Consider the following 17,030-nt stretch of genomic DNA (forward strand, 5'->3'; position numbering starts at 1 on the left):
TCGTTGACCTTAAAGTTTGGACGAAGAGGAAATTAAAGTAACTGTGTAGCTAACATCTGTGGCGTCTCCGTAAACAACCTTGATAAAATCATTCCACTTAGATCTATTATTAGACAAAATAAAACAGCAGTTTTTACAATTACCCACAAAAGGTAATAGAATTTGTCACTAGCGGACATTAAAAACACACTGTAACGATAGATTTAGGGCATTTTAGTAATTTTTTTTAGATAATGGTGAAAACTGAACTTTTAACAATTTATTATAATATTTCAGACATTTGATTTCATTATTAATTACTAAATTAGCTCCAAATCTTGCACACCTTTGTTGGCATTACACGTTAGATCAAACTTCACAAGCCACCACCTCATAATCAGCAGGATAATGAATATATTTATGAGAGATCTAAAGAAGATGTATGACGTAAATAAAATCTTCGAAATGTCTAAAAATATGACCTAAAAGCTAAATATTCATTTCCACAAGAAGTGCTTTCTCAATTAGTAAATCCGAAGAACCCTGCCCTGCTTTCACGAGTGCCTGCGAAGTATGATATTTCACTTCAGGAGGAACATTTGCTTAGTATGGGGGAAAGGCTTAAAGCGCCGTTTACACATTACCATTGTTCGTGAACAATATTAATGAACTGAAATTACGCCTCTCGTGGCTGGAATTCTTGAGCAAATGCACTGTGCGAGCGTCTCTGCTATTTGAAGCAACGACTGCAGCGGAGAAACCGTGGACAAAAGAAGTGTTTTATCGGCTGTTTCGCAACGCTCAGAACGCCATTATTCAGCTGCTAATTGTTTCTTAAAAAGCGTGTGCTTTTCTGCCGAGCTTCCGGTATTTGATAATACTGGAAGAGAACGCAACTTTTTCAAAATGATCTTCTTTCAGAGTTATTCGAGATGAATGATTCAGCTTGTCGTGGCAGACAGTGTAATTCAGATGAATGGCATAGTTATCCACTGCTGAAGCTGTCCACAAGGTACACGCTGCAGCGAAAGAATTACGTTGTCTATAACTAGGATTTCCCTTCTTTATACATGTTTCTCAGCCACTACGGTATGGCAGTAAAGCTGCTCTTCATGTCAGTCACATGCGACACAAATAGGTAAAACTATTACAACACAAATTAAAAGGAAAAAATTGTTGACTTCATTTTTCTTCGCACATTCGTCTACCCTGTGAAAATTCGACAGTCATTTCCAGCATTTTGTCAGTGGTTTAACAGATGCCTATAAAAATTATAAAAATTTTATAAATTTTATGACACTAAATACATTGACGGAAAAGAATCCCAGCACCACGAAGGAGTTGTGCGAGATAAACGAAAGTCGGTATGCGTGTTTCTACATATGAAAGATGACGTCTACTCATATTTTTCCCCGGTCGCATAAGAGCGGCGTTCGTAGCGCCACTGCGAGGATGCAAATCAGATTTGCTCTCAATGTGCGCTGTAACGGTCGTGAGCGTTAGTGATCTTCGAGACTGGACGTGGCGAGTTGGTGTTACCAAGAATGCCTTTAAGACGACGAAGACGCCATTATCAATAACAAAAAATGGCACAAATGGCTCTGAGCACTATGGGACTTAACTTCTGAGGTCATCAGTCCCCTAGAACTTAGAACTACTTAAACCTAACTAACCTAAGGACATGACACACACCCATGCTCGAGGCAGGGTTCGAACCTGCAACCGTAGCGGTCTCGCGGTTTCAGACTGTAGTGCCTAGAACCACTCGGCCATCATCAACAACTCACTGACTTTGAACGAGGTCGTGTAATAGGGCTACCAAACAAATTTTACATATTCACATACACCTTTGCCTTTAACCCAAATGAATACAGATTCGTTTACAGATATTTTCCTCCTGTTACGAGTATACAATGACAAGGAAGAAGGAGAAACATATGCAGATTTACCAAAATCCTTATTAGCCAATTCCGAAATATGGTAAGTGCGAAAGGCGATAATGTCTCTGTCAACAAAACTTTCAAGTCCAGCAACACTTGGTACTCCAGTACCTCCTCGAACAATGGCAACAGTAAACCATCCGTTACCATGACCAAACGTATCGTTTATATCTAAACTAAAATTAAGTCTACAACCGACGAAAACAGCAGGACCATCCAGCAAAGCTTGTGCAGCGACAGACTTAACTGGAATACGATTCTTCTTGTCTCCAGCTGTTGTAGCAAATTCGATGTTCTCGATGGTCTTGTAGACTGTTTGTTTAGAGCGACGACGATATTTTCTGTGACAATGCAGAAAGACTGGCAGGAATGTAGCCACTGTACGTGATTACTGCCAGCGGTCTCCACGGGAGAGGATGATCACGGGAAGACCGGGCTCCGTACGGCCACGTGGCACTACCGATAGAGAGAAACGTCGTGTTCGCCATATGGCTGTGGCCCACACACTGCGTCTGCAGCAGCAGTTCGAACAGCAACTGGCACCACAGTGACACACCGAACTGTTACAAATCGATTACTTCAAGGACAGCTCTGGGCCAGACAAATGTATGAACGACATATCATTTTTCTACGTCAGTTATTTCTTGGCGTTGTGGTTTTTTCCCGTCAGTGTATAACAAACAGTAAAAATTTGAGTCAGAGTGTTTTATTAGTAAGCTAGTCTCTTGGAAAACAGGACAAACATCATTAAGCCTCCAAATGAGCATCATTGATACTGCACAGAGTATGTAATCGGTATTAAGTTCCAAATCCGTAGTCCGCCTGCTCAGCTGACTAGTAACGTGTTTGCCTGCCATTCAGTGCGCCCGGGTTCGATTCCCGGCTGGCTTGGCGGTTTTCTCCGCTCGTGAACTGGTGTTGTGTTGTCCTCGACATCATCTCATCATCAACGACACGCAAGTCACCCAATGTGACTGAAAGAAGACTTGCCACCCGGCGGCCGTACTTCCCCGAATGGGGCCTCCAAGCCATCATTGCCACACGATCATTTCATTTCCAGGTCAGTGCATCAGCCAACATCACGTCAGAGGCGACATGTAATAACTATGGTGATTCTTCGTTTCAACGCTTTGAATATCAGCAGCAGCAGTTATTGTATATATTTTGAGTGACGAAATATCGCAGAAAAATTTGATGTAGTTGTGGAGGAGAGTGTGCAGGCCAGTCTGTCGGCTCATTACGACCATTCATCATTTAGAAGTAACCATCTGCTGAAGTAGATCGAGTTGTTGAAGCAACAGCAGCATAAAATTTTGCGGCTTAATACCCAGAAGGTTTGTCAACAGCCGCGAAATCCTGGAGCAATAATTATCCTACTCACTAACAAGGAACAGGACAAAATTTGTACAACATTTTAACTGCATATGATATACGAGGTTGACACTGACCGGCCGTTAAACTCTATGTCATGAACAGTGTCGTGAAAGAAAAACAATTCAGTTTAATAATTATATTACTGATTCAGTAAATGCAGCAATCAAATAATTTGTATGGAACTCATTCGAGAATGTGGATTCTGTATCCAAAAGAAAATTTCCAGTGTGCTTCTAACGTTGTCAATAAAAAGCATAACTGCCAGTTCCAACCAACAGAATTGCTCCATGTGGGAAGCCCTAAAATTAATATTCCTCAAAATGATGATTAAAGTCCATATAACAGTAGTTTATAGTCCGCCCCCGGTAGTTGAGTGGTGCCAGCACGGTAGCTCCGCGTGTTCGGTCAGAGGGTTAGCTACCTTCTGTAATAAAAAAAAATTGAGTCAACGGCTCAACGAACAACATGAACGGGTCTCATGGGACGTCCACCCCGAACATATACACTACTGCCCATGAAAATTGCTACGCCAAGAGGAAATGCAGATGATAAACCGCTATTCATTGGACAAATATACTAGAACTAACATGTGATTACATTTTCACTCAATTTGGGTACATAGATCCTGAGAAATCAGTACCCAGAACAAACACCTCTGGCCGTAATAACGGCCTTGATACGCTTGGGCATTGAGTCAAACAGAGCTTCGATGGCTTGTACAGATACAGTTGCCAATGCAGCTTCAACACGATACCACAGTTCATCAAGAGTCGTGACTGGCTTATTGTGACGATCCAGTTGCTCGGACACCATTGACCAGACGTTTGCAATTGGTGAGAGATCTGGAGAACGTGATGGTCGGGGCAGCGATCGAACATTTCCTATATCCAGAAAGGCCCGTACAGGACCTGCAACATGCGGTCTTGCATTATTCTGCTGAAATGTAGGGTTTCGCAGGGATTGAATGAAGGGTAGAGCCACTGGTAGTAAAACATCTGAAATGTAACGTCCACTATTCAAAGTGCCGTCAATGCGAACAAGAGGTGACCGAGACGTGTAACCAATGGCACTCCGTACCATCACGCCAGGTGATACGCCAGTATGGCAATGATACTACACACTTCCAATGTGCGTTCACCGCGATGTCGCCAAACATGGATGCGACCATCATGATGCTGTAAACAGAACCTGGGTTCATCCGAAAAAATGACTTTTTGCCATTCGTGCACCCAGGTTCATTGTTGAGTACACCATCACTAGTTCTCCTGCCTGTGATGCAGCGTCAAGGGTAACCGCAGCCACGGTCTCCGAGCTGATAGTCCATGCTGCTGCAAACGTCGTCGAACTGTTCGTGAAGATGGTTGTTGTCTAGCAAACGTCCCCATCTGTTGATTCAGGGATCGAGACGTGGCTACACAATCCGTTACAGACATGTAGGTAAGGTGCCTGTCATCTCGACTGCTAGTGATACGAGGGCGTTGGGATCCAGCACGGCGTTCCGTATTACCCTCCTGAACCCACCGATTCAGTATTCTGCCAACAGTCATTGGATCTCGACCAACGCGAGCAGCAATGTCGCGATACGATAAACTGCAATCGTGATAGGCTACAATCCAACCTTTATCGAAGTCGGGAACGTGATGGTACGCATTTCTCCTCCTTACACGAGGCATCACAACGTTTCACCAGGCAACGCCGGTCAACTGCTGTTTGTGTATTAGAAATCGGTTAGAAACTTTCCTCATGTCAACACGTTGTAGGTGTCGCCACGGGCGCCAACCTTGTGTGAATGCTCTGTAAAGCTAATCATTTTCATATCACAGCATCTTCTTCCTGCCGGTTAAATTTCGCATCTGTAGCACGTCATCTTCGTGGTGTAGCAATTTTAATGGCCAGTAGTGTACAAAGAACAATATAGAACAAAATGAGATTTAAAAAAAAGTGGTCTGCGCGACAGAACGTCAATCCTAAGGGCCCGGGTCCGATTACCGGCTGGGTTACAGATTTCCGTCGCTCAGGGACTGGGTGTCGTGTTGTCCTAATTATCATCATTTCATCCCCATCGACGAGCAAGTCAACGAAGTGGCGTCAAATCGAAAGGTTTGCACGCGGCGAACGGTCTACCCCACGGGAGGCCTAGTCACACGACATTTACATTTACGTTTAGTAGTTTATAGACCCAGGAGATTGTTCGGAAAAGGTGTATGGCAGTTAAAAAGAGGAATATTGAGAAAGTTAAAAAAAAGACGAAACAACTGTTAGCCTACTCGAGTGTAATGCGAAAATGGTGCCTGAGATTTAGTTAGTATCGGCTCGTGCTTGTTGCCGGAACCGCTATTGGACGAGCCCACTCTGAGTACACCAGCGTCAAATGGACTGCAATACACTTCCGTTCACTTCATTGAACACGTACATGAATTTACTCAGCGTCCGGTTGTGAGCGTATTGTGTTACTCCGTTTTCCTAACGAAACCTGTGGGCCGACATATAATAAAACGTTTCTATGTGGCGTACACCCAGTGGCGCCAGACACACGTTCGGTTTTTCGTGCGACTTGTGATATTTCCTTTTATCATGTCAAGCGCACACAGAAGAAAATGTAAGTCACTCTTAGTAAGATTCAGCTCCCCTTCTGAAAATTATTTCATACCAGTTACATCATATAGTCTAGTGACAACGTGAAACAAACATTGCAACCAAACATAATTTAGGTGAAAGAACTATTTAATCAGTGATATCTAGTTTTGGACCTAAGCCATTTTCAGGCAGCAGTTTAATTCCTCGTGAAAATTATATATTTTATTTTTGCATTGTAAACACATACAGACGTTTAATAATGTAGACCTACTTGGATTGAAGTTGTTGATAGTTTGTGATCATTTGGAGCATAAAAATCGTGCTTTGTCTATCACTATAAAAAATGGAAACAACCTTCCGTTGGCTGTGATTTCTGAAGACAACTATGGCTTGGAGTTATGTATTTTAACCTCACTTTCAGCCAGTCAGAAGCCCTGTTTAATACGGTTTCACTTATAGTCACACACTATATTAGTTAATGTATTTGTCATCTTGTCTGTAGAGAGGGTATCCTGCAATTTCTCTTCTTTTAGATGAAATACACATTTGCTCTCTGTGAATAGCGTCACCCATGAACAGGTTTACAGTATGTAAATATTTATCTTCTAAGGCTTTTATTTACTTATTTAACGTTCACGAAAAATAAATACCATCCTGTGAAGATGGCTGTAGACCCAAAACCAGTAGTCGATAAAGCAAAATTAATTTGATTACTTATTATTATTGAGGTAGTATCAGGGTTACCGGCTATCGTGAATAAAATAATACTTAGGTTTTTTACGCGATCAATATTTTGGCCGGCCTTGGTGGCCGAGGGGTTCTAGGCGCCTCAGTCCGGAACCGCGCGACTGCTACGGTAGCAGGTTCAAATCCTGCCTCGGGCGTGGATGTAAGTGATGTCCTTAGGTTAGTTAGGTTGAAGTAGTTCTAAGTTTTAGGGGACTGATGACCTCAGATGTTAAGTCCCATGGTGCTCAGGGCCATTTGAACCATTTGAACCAATATTTTGAATGGCATCCATTTTTATTTAGCTCTCAAGCAGTGAATTGTCTTTCGTTCGAGTTTAGGAAAGGACAATGAGTGCAGAAGAGGGTGCTTTAGATCATCAAGACGTCTTCTTCGAAGTTTTCTTCAAAGAAATGTTTCAGGTTGGATATGTCTGTTAGCAGAGACACAACTAGGAAAAAGCCGGCATGCATATTATCGGAGACGTCTTTGTCTCCATGGAGGTCACTCCTCCAGGCGAACTTGGCCAAGAGGGAGACTTTTCTTCGGGTCGTTAATGTAACTTTGCTCTTTAAACTCGGCAGAAGTTGTCAAAGAAGGAAACGTACCGTGACAGACTCAGAAGAAAACTGTCTCGGTGTTTCTTTAATAAAAGATAACTACGAGAATGATTCAAATGAAAATATTAATTACATGCTTTTCGGTAATTTAATAATTGCGCAGTAATGTATTTACTTTCTTTGTCAAAGAATCCCCATAAAACGTGAAGAATCTATTGCAAAACAACATACGTTCGTTGATACATCTTTTTTTAAATATATTTAGTCTATGAATGCAGGCTCAAATTTTTAACCGACCGGAAATTAATTCCGTTTTCATATTTCTTTTACAGCGGTTGGAAGTCCTAAAAATCACTGATAGTAGGTCTGGTGTGAAAATCAAGAGAATGAGTCACTCATATATCATATGCTGGATGATAGAAACCGTAGAATGGGCGGTACGGGTTTGAACATAGTGGTGGATAAGAAAATTGCTTGCACAGCAGGGAACTACAGCGCAGTATTGACGCTGTGCTTTATTAGACACCACTAATACTCATATGACTACCTTTTTCCTCATAGTTGACTGCCTACTGTCTTTAACAAAGTCTTCATTTGTTTCAATGATACTCAGTGTGCCTAATTCGGTCATAACTATTGTGCACACAAAACACGTTCTAGCTTTGGGAGAGTTCATTATCCTATTATGAGTGCTCTGATAAGCAAGATCTTCGGAGATTATCCTTCTCTTTGGCTGAAGTTTCTAAAAAATGGTTCAAATGGCTCTGAGCACTATGGGACTTAACATCTGTGGTCATTAGTCCCCTAGAACTTAGAACTACTTAAACCTAACTAACCTAAGGACATCACACACATCCATGCCCGAGGCAGGATTCGAACCTGCGACCGTAGCAGTCGCGCAGTTCCGGACTGAGCGCCTAGAACCGCTAGACCACCGCGGCCGGCGAAGTTTCTAAAGGACAGTACTGTGCGGTCATCCGATTCCTTTGTATGTAGTTCGAATGCTTATTGTGGAAGTAATTTCATCACCTGGAGTTGGCTGGAAAGAGGAGTGATGGTGCCGTTAAGATCCTCGTCTCTGAGTCTTCCGACAATATTCGCGGTAACATCCCACACCTCTCAACGGTGTCCCAGCGAGGAAGGCATGTAGAACAGCTGATGGCGATCGGGAGTAGACTACAAGCTGACATAAAATTTCACCCTTTTCCATCGCCGTCAGCGAAATAAACAGGGAAATACACTCAACAAGGGCATATGAAACTCATGTGCGCTAAACAAAACTTTCCCACACTGCGTTGGAAAGGCGTCCATTTGGGTAAATGAGCAATTCACAGATCTTTCTCAGCCCCAAGTGCCATCCAGGGCATCTTTACCAAACTTTCCTTGCGGTGCAGCTATTGCTACAACCGACTTAATCACCCCACTGTACTTTCTTGTGGCACGACTCAAAGAGCGAACAACAAACTTATACTGTTTTGTAGTGCATATGAATAGCAAACTGTACTTTCTTGTGGCATGACTCAAAGAGCGAACAACAAACTTACACTGTTTTGTAGTGCATATGAATAGCAAACCCTGGACTGTCTTTGCTTCTGTGTATGGCATTGCTCCAGCTTTCTTTCATCCTTTAAAATACCAATATCACAATTCTCAGATATCATAACTTTGACCCCGCATTAAGAATTTGTACCATCTTTAACTTTGTAGACAGCTTGAATTTGTGACACATTAGAAGTAGCGATCAACATTTCTTGTCATACACTAGCGACCTGCTCAGGCTTCGCGCTGGTAGCACTAAGGATCTACGGCTGAACAACTTGTCACATACACAGACTTTGAGCGCGATTAAGTGTGTCCGTTAGAGAAAAACACATCAAAATCCCTACAAAAACACATACGTATAGAAAAACGCGGCTGGATAATTTAATTCGTCATAGTTCAGCCAATTTTTACAAAACATTCATAAATTAGACAGAAATCTTCCTCCTGATCAGTCTATCAGTGAAAACCGTTTCAGAATCAATCCAACACTTCCTGAGATCAGACTTCACATAAAGACAGAAAAACGGTGCTGGGGAATTTAATTTAGTGGTATGTATAGATGTTATATCCGTGAATTTATGACCAGTGTACAATGAGGTGACCTCCTAATATCGTGTCAGACCCTCTTTTGCCGGCGTAGTGCAGCAGCTCCACGTGGTATGGACTCAACAAGTCTTTGGAAGGCCCCTGCAGAAATATTGAGCCACGCTGCCAGTAAATCCGGTGCTTGATTTTGTGCACGAACTGAGTGGCCAAATTACTCGTTCGAATCGTCCAGACTGTTCTTCAAACTGATCGCGAGTAATTGAAACTTACATCCTTTTTTGGGAACTTGAAGTCTATGAATGGTTGAACATGGTGTCCAAGTAGCCGATCGGTTCAGCTGCACCAGAGGACCTAGAGCATCCCGTCTAAACACAGCCCACGCCGTTATGGAGCTTGCACTGTGCCTTGTTCACAACGACCAGACCACGGTTTTCCAGTCGTCTAGGATCCAACCGACATTGTCATGAACCCAGGAGAGACGCTGCAAGCGATGTCGTGCAGTTACCAAAGGCACTCGCGTCGGTCGTCTTCTGCCGTAGCGCATTAACGCCAACTTCGCCGCACTGCTCTAACGGATACGTTCGTCGTACGTCCCACATTGATTTTTGCGGCTATTTCAGGCAGTGTTGCTTGCCTGTTAGGACTGACACCTCTAAGCAAACGCCGCTGCTGTCGGTCGTTAAGTGAAGGCCTTCGGCCACTGCGTCGTCCGTGATGAGTGGTAATGCCTAAACTTCGGCATTCTCGGCATATTTTTGACACTGTGGGTCTTGGAATATAGGATTCCCTAACGACTTCCGAAATGGAATATTCCAACTACAAGTCCGCGTTCACAGTCTGTTAATTCACGTCGTGCGTCCACAATCACGTCGGAAACCTTTTCATGTGAATCACCTGAATACAAACGGCAGCTTCGCCAGTGCACCGCCATTTTGTACCTCGTGTACGCGATACTGCGGCCATGTGTGTATGTGCATATTGCCATCCTTCGACTTTTGTCGGCTTTGTGTAAATATTTCTCCCCGTGTATATCTAGTTGTGGAAATACATTTTATCCAGGAGAGCCAGGAGACTGTAGGAAGATGAATTCATTGAGAATAATATGCCCTGTTTATTTTTTTAATTCCACGTTTTGGTCTTAGTGGTATAACAGTTAACAGAGATGTTACAGTGATTTCATAATGAGACGAAATTAATTTTAAAACTACCTTCCTTGGAGCGCAAAGTATTTCGTTGTCATCTTTGTAATTGGCAGAGCTTCATGTTTACCGATACGGTATCATCTCTTCACTTCATTTCGTGCGTACACTGAGACAAATTATTTTTGTGCAGCTGATGCAGTTTTGTTTGTCCTTTGTATTTAGGCCGACTCACATATAATATTTATGCGCAATGCTGCAGGTAGGTATGCCAAACCACACGCGAGCCAATGACAGGCTTACAGTATTGATCTTGCTTTACTCTGGCTTTATCTCAGGAAACGATTACGTTATCGGATGACGCATCCCTCCAGGATCGTAGGCACTCTCTGAGCAGTGGAATCAGTACCTGAGAGTCAACGGCACTCTGTGATTCTCGACCACTTAATGGTAGTTTAGTCTACTCTATTTCGTTGTGTGTTTCCACAGCGAAGAAATAAGCAGCGAAATCTTCACTATCAGAAACGTTGTCATGTTATATCCTCCTGTAACTCAATTCAGTGGTATTACTTTCACATAATTCAACAGCTTTCTAGTAACTGATTCCTATCCTAGTCATCGTCGTATCCTACATTTTGCAGGAAGTCCAGAAACAAAAATAAATAACAGGGAACCCGAAATTAGTAGTATTGGAAGTATTTTCCTGTTTGTAGAAAACACAGGTATATTCTTATGAAACACATCTGTTACGTGCGAGACAATCTGGTTTACATTACAATCTATTTGTCCTAACTGTCGTTTCTTACGGTTCCCCTACAACATTCCAGATGCAGGCTGTCGAAAGAGATGTAGTGTTCTCAATCCACCCACACCACAGCCGACCGCGTGTTGCATTCTGCGTGTAAAAAGAAATAAAGTAACGGGAATCAAGGAGAATGAAGCGGAACAAGAGCAGGAATGCCAAACTGGAGGGACTACAATCCACTTTCAGAGCGAATGGCTACGATAAAACAACAATACGTTGCCTTAGGGCAACACGAAATAAAACAAAAAAGACGAGGATGTGGAACGAAAGCGCATCGCCTTCCTATTCTACGTGGAGGATCAGTAAACGGGTGGACAAAGTTCCCGTAGAGTGGGCATCATTGAAAAAAAATTGTAACTAATATGATTGTGAAGTAGGGTACCGAATTGCAGACGTCGGTAGGGGCGGCAGAATTTAAATAGCCTTCTGGCGGTAAATGTCTAAATCTGCCAGTAGTGTCTGGTAGACAGTTCTTGAGAGGAACTGATTATCCTAAGTACTGAAATATATATACAGAGTTAATACATTCGGATGGTTGTGTAAGAGTTTTTAGGCTTTTGGCAAGGAATAAGATGGGTATCCCGTATTGACCCATTTGACCTGGTGGCTAGTGATTTGTAAATTTGTGGTAAGGTTCTATGGGACCAAACTGCTGAGGTCATCAGTCCCTACGCTTACATACTAATTAAACTAAATTACACTAAGGACAATACACACACACACACACACACACACCCATGCCCGCGGGAGGACTCGAACGTCCGACGGGGTGAGCCGCGCGAACCGTGACAAGGCGCCTGAGACCGCACGGCTACCACGCGCAACGGCTACTGATTGATGTTAACATATTCTCAGTAATTGTATCGAATTACTTTAGAATACGCAACGAAACGTACAAAGGCTGTCAACCATAAACGTAAAATAAAATAAAGAACATTACGTAACGCTGTATTATGGATTACTTAATAACTCCTCGAATTACGGTATGTGTTAAAAAAGTTGTTGTTTATGGAGAGCAGTACGGTGTGCTACATGGGCACTTTGTTATTTCTTCGATATCATAATCTCCTTAATAAGAAGAATACTACGACAGTCCCCTTACTGGAATCTTAGGTTACGTATTAATTGGCATCCGATACTCTGCTTGTTAAATTAGGTTTTACTACGGTAATTCTCTGGCTCTTGACAAGAAAGGATAAAACGAAGAGGAAACTGCGGTAATTACGATGCGAGAAAAGCGCCGAGCTGGACGTCCGTCGCACTCGCGGCGGCAGCCGTTGGGACTGGAAGCCCGTGAAACCGTGAAGCGGGGGTGCAGGACAGCTCCAGTAATTGCGGCCATTGACGCTCTTGGCGCTCTGGTCGCTGGCCGCTGACGTCACCGCTGCCGGCAGCAGGACCACTTCACCGACCGCCGGCTGTGAACATCTTGTTCTAATTTGAAAGAGCTTTTACCGCTATTATTAACTGCTCACACGCAACGATTCAACTCTTATCAGTCACAAAACGAATGAAAAAAATTTATAAAAATGATCGATGCTGTTTCACATCTTCTTTTCTAATAGTAAAACTGTAAAACTGGCGTGTCCATCGGTTTATCTGTTCGATACGCTAATATCCAAAACTACTAGACAAGTTGTCATGGGGCTTCCGCAGGTAACTCAAGAGAATAGGCTCCATTTCATCAAAATCAGAACACAAACAAAAAGAAAGACATCGTAATTTGAAATTTTATCTGGAATTGTCTGCTTGGGTTAGTAGTTCAGATGTCTAATCATCCTAATGTAGTACACCAAGGAACCAATAAATAGAGCTTTTAATTAGTTTTTTTTAACTCTGTGACACATTAATTTTCGGAAGTTCAGATCAGTGACAGCATTACATGGATATACAGCTTTAGCTTTGTTTATTAAAACTTCTACGATGCTGCTTTCATTCTTTGCTAGAAAAACGGGTTTTGCATTCTGATTTCGCTTTATTTGCAAATGAAAGTGCCTAGGAATCGCTCGAGTCTTTCTGAATTCACCAGGACAGCTAACTATGCAGTGTCAAGAATCCAATGAATCCAATGCGAAGCAACACTTGCTACGTCTCTACATCAGACTTTGACTTGCTCTTTGGAAATTCCTTCCGAAAGTGACACGATGTAACTCTGATCGAGAGCGTCATGCATTATCTCACTCCTCACTTACAGAGCTTAAAGTTACTCTCATAGAAGCGTATATTCTGATGGGAAGTGGTGCAGGAGAGCGAGTTTTTATACCCTAAATTCCATTTATTCCTAACAGTTGATCATTTCGCTTTAAACGTGTACAATTCCCGTTGAGCTTATGTTATGCCGTGACTATAAACAAAGAACAAGGCCAGCGTAGACCTTAGCATGAGTTGCTTTTCGCATGGCCATCTCTATGTGGCTCTCTCCCATGTTACTGAAGTAAACAAGTTCTTCTTTCATGTCCCCAGTTACACTACTTCAAATGAAGTATACAAAGAAGTTTTGTATGTCGAAAAGAAAGTTCATGTGTATGAAGTCCTGCTATAAATAAATACCCAGGCACCGCCATATTTCTCAGATAATACGAGAATAATTTTTGTAGTCAAATAACATATCGACTGGTACCGAAAAGCGGAATGTATCTCACAGATAGAGTAATTTTTTATACGTGTATCAAACTATTTGTCTGTTGTAAATGAAGTAATCGTGTTTTGTTTTATGATTGCTAAAACATTTGCAGAAGCATTCGGCGCATATTACGAGATATTAATAAACTGCTTGTCATTTCAAAGTATATGCAGTACCGTTCAAACTCGGAAAGGCAATTGTGTATCACTTTTTTTTTCTTTTTTACTCGATTTGAGCTTCCTATGTAACATGTAAATACGCGTAACTACTTCTGATTCAACCTTTGATTTTTCGAATAATTTTTTATTTAGTCCGATTGATGTTTACGGATTTCTTACTACTTCCCAACAGTTCCCTCTTTTGGTTTTCTCTAGAGATGAGGATATAAAACGTACTTTCGAAACGTACCTCCAGTCAGAGTTTCATTTTCCTCCACTGCCATCTCTTTCAGTACAATTTTTATTTCTTGGAGCTACTTGCATCAGGGAGATTTTTTTCCGCTTGGCGTGTTCAAAAATTCTTTTGCACATCTTTTCACTTTTATTTGAACCAAATTGACGTAAAACATCGTTTTACTTTTTCTCGTTGTTATATTTAGCTGTTCAGATTTATTGCACAGTTCTTCATTACTTATGTTTCTATAGTCACTGTGGTGTTTTATTATCCCCACTATTTTCCTAAGAATTTTCCTCTCTTTCGTTTCCATATTCTCCATTGGTTCAAATGGCTCTGAGCACTATAGGACTTAACATCTATGGTCATCAGTCCCCTAGAACTTAGTACTACTTAAACCTAACTAACCTAAGGACAACACACAACACCCAGCCATCAGGAGGCAGAGAAATATTCTCTATTTCACCTGTCGTAATTAGATCAGGCATTCAGTTGCATATAAAATTTCTGGTTTTATTACTGTAACTTAGCGCTGTAACTTTACTTGAGAGGAGATAGAGCTTTCTTTGTACACATCTTCAGTCAACTGCCGAGCTGTTCTAGGCGCTTCAGTCCGGAACCGCGCGACTGCAACGGTCGCAGGTTAGGTTATTTAGGTTTAAGTATTTCTAAGTTCTAGGGGACTGACGACCTCAGATGTTAAGTCCCATAGTGCTCAGAGCCATTTGAACCATTTAGTCAGCTAAAAGGTCATTTCCACCTTCCTTGCTCTGAGTTTTCTAGCCTCAGCGTCATGGCCGTTTCCCTATATAATCTCACGTTGATTTTTGAATTTATCGACTGTCTTAATTTTTCCGTAACATGTGTTCACGGAATTTGGAGCTTCTTTAATATCTGTCATATATTCTGTTTTTGTGTAAGATATTTGCAGTCCCGGTTTTTCAGTCGTTGTTTTCAAAACGTTGATTTTTGGCCAGGTCATTGCCAGGTTTTCTCCATCGCGACGTTAAGTCTTACCATCCTTCCGCCTACAGGTATCCACGATTCCTATAAAACCCTGAGTGAAGAGGGCAACAGGCAGGTCGTAATAAAGCAAGACGGGCTTGTGCGGCTGCGTGGACACGACAAACAGGCCGAGGGCTCTCCATGCAGCGGCAGCTGACGCGGCAGCCGCTCACGGCTGACGGCTGCCAATAAAATATTCACCCACACACGTCAGCATGGACCGCGCTCCCCGCTCGAGGACACTTACGGGCATTACGTATGCGCCAGCCCAGCCACACTCTGCTCGCTAACTCCGCTTATTACACTCTGTATCTTCCAACGCTTTTAGGCGCAAGTCGTGCCACTATCTGCTGCTACTTCTCGGAAAACAGTGAGGTGCTCCTAAGCTTCTACTGTCGTGGGAGAGCACCGGAGAAAGCCGTTTTGTATGAAGGGCAAGCAGCGCGTGACGTTTTTTAAGGACTGTCCCTGGTTTTCTTCTTTTCGTTTGCTAAGAAAGGTGCCCCTTATGCCATATATCAAAGTGCCTCTTATACAATATATGAAGCTCACACGGTTTATTAATCAGTTATTTGATTATTTTTTGTAGCACTTGAATATGTGTAGCGAGTCTTATAATTTAGACACACTTTTCCATCTCATATTGCATTCTGGATGATTTGAAATTAACACGCGAAGCCAACGCGAAGGAGGTTAATGAACTTATGTTGGCATATATACGATCATTTTTATTTCGCTTCACGCTGTGCTGAGACAGTCAGTAAGCAATATTACTGTCAGTAACTTTCAATATACTGCAAACAGTCGTTCGTATAATACAGATATGGAAGTGGCCGTAGAATTGGCCACCTGCTTTAGTTGTTGCATTTTGTACAAAGCAAGTTAACCTGTCTGAAACACGCTGTCGGTGTACCCTTGATATCACAACACTTGGTGATACAATGTCACATATTCTTTAGAATCCAGACCAAAGTAAACAAATTACACTTCACTACGTTGTCTCAAAGTTCTGTCGTCTGTGTGTTGTATTAATGGTTACTTCAGTTACCGACACAGATAGGATTTCTATGTTCACTTACTCTGAAATACTGAAGCCTCCACCAAACACAATAAATATGAACGTTTATGTGCTCGCAACAAAACGAATAATGATATATATCTCTAACGCACGTAGTAAATGTATTTAACAGAAGTGTGGTTGAATTTCTGTCATGTGTATCTTCCATCGTTCTTTAAAGCTTTACGCTTTTTGTGCTGCCAATTCCGTCAGAATGACTAATTCTTGTCAAACTTTTCTACAAATCTAACATGACAGTCGAAGTGAACGGTAATCTGTCGTTGACTGACACACTATGTGGCTTCCAAGAAAAGTGTTTCCTTTCTCAAAGGCAGAAGTTAATAGATTGAACCGTTTTTATTTTACGCTGCACGCAGTTTCGAAAAAATCGTTTCTCGAGAAAAAACTTGTTTAACGTTTAGGGAATACTTTTATGTGTTTTATTATTCTAATCTGCATAAAACCTACATGTTCTTATACATTTCTGATGTCGCTGAAAACAGTTCTGAAGTTAAATTTTCAAAATTCAAAATGTCTAATCCAATATTGAGGACCAAAAGTTATCTTTTGACCAGTTTTGACCAAAATTTGACCAAAAAGGTGTTTTCGTTACTTACGTTTAGTCTGCCATTCCAAGACGGTATATAAACCCTTCCTCATACTTTAATTGTTCCTGGAAGAAATTCCCTCGTTCTTCTCGGCAAGAAAAGCCGATCTGGCTGAGCTTTCGTGAGCCCTTTCGGCGAATGTATTTGCATGCGTAC

At 41.9% G+C, this 17,030-nt stretch overlaps 1 protein-coding gene across 1 annotated transcript in view; it reads left to right on the top strand.

Moving 5' to 3' along the window:
• LOC126298156 (histone-lysine N-methyltransferase 2D-like) overlaps positions 1 to 17,030 on the top strand; it is a 989,658-nt gene that overhangs the window by 139,435 nt on the left and 833,193 nt on the right. The window lies entirely within an intron of this gene.

This window comes from Schistocerca gregaria, chromosome X (genome assembly GCF_023897955.1).
Source record: "Schistocerca gregaria isolate iqSchGreg1 chromosome X, iqSchGreg1.2, whole genome shotgun sequence".
Classification (NCBI taxonomy): domain Eukaryota; kingdom Metazoa; phylum Arthropoda; class Insecta; order Orthoptera; family Acrididae; genus Schistocerca; species Schistocerca gregaria.